Below are 4,970 nucleotides of genomic sequence, written 5' to 3' on the forward strand. Positions count from 1 at the left end.
GAGAGATAGAGAGGGATACACACAATACAAACAATAATTTTGAAAAGACATATTTTATTTTTTGGCTGTCAAAAAAAACATCAAACAAATGACAGCTCACAATCGTCGCATCTAACATAAGTATATAACAGGGGTTTGGTCTTCTAAAGGTCAATAAATCTTCAAAGTCGCCAAACTCTTCAAGTCTTGTTCATGTCTCTGATGGCTTCTTCCGATCGTACTTGTCCTTATCAAGTTCTTTTGCCAGATCATCTCTATTGACACGAAGTCTCTCATGACATCCTTTAATATTTCTGGAGTTGCGTTCCAAACTTCTGGGTTTCAACATCCTTGGCATGAACCATGGTTCTACTGTCCTTTAGTTCTTAACGAATCTCTGGTATCTCGAGGTATTGCTCCTCCAGCTTGGCTACTTTCAGCTTCTGGGTCCCGAGTTCTTCACGAAATGCTCCCTTGTCAAACACGGCTTCCTAAAGTTCCACCCTAAACTTCTGGATGTAATACTCCAGATCCTGGTGATACACCAGCTAAGGTTAAAACTTCATCTTTCGCTGACAGGTGCTCCATCAGCCTTCTATCATCCAATCCTTCCGAAGAAATGCACACATAACTCAGCACGGTGACAATAGCATAGGCGGGCGATATCATCTTGGATATCCATGTTTCTTCCCTGGTCATTGACATGAACTATCATTCCATAGTTGATATCTCATGCCGTAGGGTTTTCTTGACAAAACTTTGAGTTTTACGCTCCATGTTCCGGTCTTTCTCCGACATACCTTGATCTCGGGTATTGACAGCTTCCATAATCTGCCAAGTTCCATAAGGGTAGCCTTCCTAGGTCATACTAATCTGGAAATTCTACAAAGCCTTCAAATTCTCCTAGTCTTTGGAGTTTTTAACCGTTGTAGTTTCCATCATTGTAATGCACGGTAAAAATCCTCTTTATTCCAAAGTGATCTTAGTTATCTGATATCTTGTACTTCTTGGAGTGGTCTCATCAATCATATCTTCGTGTGGTCAAAAGGGGAAAGGGGTATGGTCTAACTAAAAGGGAATATTTGATAAATCTCAGAAAAGAAGAGAGGTAAAAGATCTTTTTGAAAATAAAGTTTTTAGAGAAAATCTTTCCTATGGTGTTGGGGATATAACTATTTGTGTAAGCCGCCCAGGAGGGGTCGGATTATGCAAAGAAGACTCGTAGAGAGAAGCCCAAGACCAAAGTATGAAGATGGCGGTTCATAGAAAGCTTAAGGCCCACAGGCGACTTAAGGCCCGTTGTAGTAAACCGCTGTAATAATATTACTTGTATCATAAGGTAGACTTAAATAGTCACCGAGCCAGACATTGTTTATAAGCCGGCCGGGACTCTGTAAGCCGCAGGGCGTCGACCCGTGTATATAAGGGGACGACTCGCTGGCGGCTTAGGGCAAGAAAACAACTCATCGAGAGCCAGGCATAGTGTATCTCGCTCCCTGGTCATCGAAACATCAATGCCAACCCAGCCGAACTAGTATAAAACCTCTCGTGTCCTTTGTCCCGATTAACCCCTTCAAGCTTCCTAGTTGCGATGGCTCCACAACTAAGTCCTTTCACGAGGACATCCGACATGACAATTCCATGATAGTTGGCGCCCACCGTTGGGCCAGCGCACGGTGGATTTGAGTTCTTGAAGGGCAACTTCGAAGGGCTCAAAGGATACATAGTGGGCCGGATGACCAAAAGTCGTCGCGGGAAGATCTACATCGACGATGAAGGCTGGGGCCCCGACGCCGGCTCAATTGAGTACGGGTACCGGGTCCCCTTCGGAGGGATCCATGTCTTCATCGGCCGGATTGGTGAGCCGGGGCCTGAGCCGGACAACTGCACCGACCTCGTCGAGAGGGCTCAGCGTGCGAAACCCGCCCAAGTTCAAACCGGCATGAAGCGTGTCTTTGTGGGCTGCGTCCACAGAGAAGAACTTTCTGAAGGTCCTGAAGATGGTGGTGAGATGGCCGTCCACTCTGACGGTGATTCGTCCGCCGGTTCAATAGATTCTTTGTATCAAGTTCAAGACGGTGCGCTCGGGGGCTGTTCCGATGGCCTTAGTATTCCGGACCCCTGTGAGTCGCCGGATTGGGCAGGAGTCTTTATGGCTGGGACTCAACCCGGACAAAACTCTACAGCCGCGGCTGCAATTACTTCCGGGTTAGGAGCGGCTAGGGCAGGAGGCCCTGTGCGCCCGCCGGCTCAAGTACTGATAGACCTCATGGACAAGCTTACGACCCTGTTAACCGCCACGGTTATCCCTGCGAACAAAGATGAGCATGACGCGGAGGTAGCACGGGTACGTGAGGAGATAGCTCAGGCCAAGGAGGCCTTAGCAGCTGAGGACACTAGACTAGCTACGGAGCAGGCGGCTCTCGACGCCCGGGCACATCGGTTGCAGTCAGAGGCTTACCAGCTCATGATGAGTTTAAACGCGTCTAATGAGGTAATGAGGAGGAGACACCAGAAGACCCAATCCCGGTTGCCTCCGAATTATGACCCGAGGGTTCTTTTTGCTACACCCGGAGCCGGCCCAAGTAACTCGCCCGATGCTAATCTGTTTATGACATCCGGAGCGGGAGGACCGGCCCAGCGTCGGGAGATGCCGCCTCCTCATATGAGCATGGCGCCACCGCGTTACGTGCCGATACCAGAGGGTCACTTTTCCAACCCCATGGAGAATTTAATCGCAGCGTCAGCACGCCTGGCGGCTCTTCCAGTGGACGGTGATGATCCAACAGCGGTGGAGACCTGAAGGATCAGGGAACTTGTCCAGACGGCCCTGGCTCAGCAGGAGACCTATTCTTACAGTCGGGATAGGATTCACTCAACCCCTCCGCCTTGGTTAGCACCGCCTCGTCAGAACCGGAGCCCGAGTTACAGCAGGCACATGGAGTTCGAAGCTTTATCAAGTAACGCCCAATGCCGTAACCATCTTGGTGGCTATGACCCGGTGCAAGACCGAATACGTGAGGAGGACGAGCGGGCGGCTCAACTGGCGGCTCAACAGGCGGCTCAGCTGGCGGCTCATCAGGATATCCCAGAGTGTCCAATGACTTCTATTGAGATGGGAGTAGCTACCAGAACCGATGGAGTTCCTTGTTTGATACCAGCTTTGCGCAACGTGCACCTGCCTAAGGACTTCAAGGGACCTCAAAAGGTGCCGAATTACACGGCCGACTTACAGTCCGGAGCGTGGATTGAGAGTTATGAGATGGCCATGGAGCTGTTGGAGGTCAGTGACACAGCAATGGCTAAATACTTCACCATGATGTTAGATGGAACGGCCCGGTCTTGGCTAAAAGGTTTACCACCTAATTCCATTGGTTCGTGGGGGGAGTTAAAGGCCCATTTCATCCAGAACTTCAAGGATACGTGTAAGCAATCTATGTGGATCGTGGACTTGACGAGTTGTAAGCAGGGAGAGGGTGAATCCACCACCCATTGGGTACGCCGAGTCAAGGAGATAATTCACTCATCTGATAAGATGGATGCCGGCTCTGCGGTCCTCATGTTGGAGAAGAATTGCAACTTTGAACCACTGAGGCAGAAATTGGGCCGCCTTAAGCGTGACTGCACCGATATGGGAACGCTGATGGCGGCTTTAGTCAAATATGCCGATTCTGATAATACCAAGGACCCTGCGTCTGACGATGATGGAAAGGGTCAACAGCACAACCCGGGGAATCAAGGCGGCAATAAGCGTAAGGCTGACGGCAGCCCAGAGCTTGTGGCTAACGCGAGTACACAGGGTAACAATCAGAGACGTAAGGGTAAGTGTCCTCGAACCGGCGGGTCAGGTCCATCTCTGGAGCAACTACTCAACGAGCCCTGTCCGAAACATGGCACCCAGGAGCACCCCGCTACGCACCTGTGGAAAGATTGTGCGATCATGAAGGCGTTTAAAAACTCCAATATATTTGATGGTGGTCATGGACCTGGTGGCGGTTCAGGGGCCGGCGGCTTTCATGGCCCGGGCGGTGGTTCAAATTCCTGTTTTCAGGGACAGCCGGGTGGAAATAATCAGCAACAATCGGGTCAGGGGGGACAGCAGCAGCAGTCGGGTTACCAGAGCCAACCAAAACAGTTGAGCGGTGGGCAGTACCATGTGTTTACCACCAGCTTATGCAAACATGACCAGAAGGTTCATCAGAGGGCTATAAATTCGGTTGAACCGTCAGTTCCTCGTTATTTAATATGGTCAGAGCAACCCATCATTTGGAGCAGAGAGGATCACCCTCCACGCGTCGATAATCCGGGTCAGTTAGCCTTGGTGGTAGCACCCCAGGTTGGTGGATATAAATTTACTAAGGTACTCATGGACGGTGACAGCGGCATCAACATACTCTATTACGAGACCTTCCAGCGTATGGGGTTGACTGAGAAGAATCTGAGGACATCCAACACTGTGTTCCACGGGGTGGTTCCAGGCAAGTCGGCTTACCCAGTTGGTAAGATTGAGTTGGAGGTGGCCTTTGGAGGTGAGTATGTTCCAGGGTTGAGAAGTTGACGTTTGAGGTGGTCAAAATCAGGAGTCCATATCACGCTCTGTTTGGGAGACCGGCTTATGCTAAGTTCATGGCACGACCGTGTTATGTTTACTTACAGCTCAAGATGGCGGGTTACAAGGGCACCATCACTGTGTATGGGAGTCGGAAGGTGGCCTTGGAGTGTGAAGAAGGCGACGCGACTTACGCTGAGACGGCCTGTGCCACGGAGGAGCTCAAATTCTATCAAGACAATGTTGACCCGACGGATATGACCTCCCTTAAGAAACCAACTACTGAGCATGACCCAGCGTTGAAATTTAAATCGGCTGCTGAGACAAAATTGGTTGACTTCACCCCGGGAGACGCCTCTAAGCAGTTCAGTATCAGTGCCAATTTGGATCCTAAATAGGAAAGCGCGCTCATCGAGTTCATCCGTGAGAACCGGGACATCTT

Source organism: Triticum dicoccoides, chromosome 5B (genome assembly GCF_002162155.2).
Source record: "Triticum dicoccoides isolate Atlit2015 ecotype Zavitan chromosome 5B, WEW_v2.0, whole genome shotgun sequence".
NCBI classification, from domain to species: Eukaryota; Viridiplantae; Streptophyta; class Magnoliopsida; order Poales; family Poaceae; genus Triticum; species Triticum dicoccoides.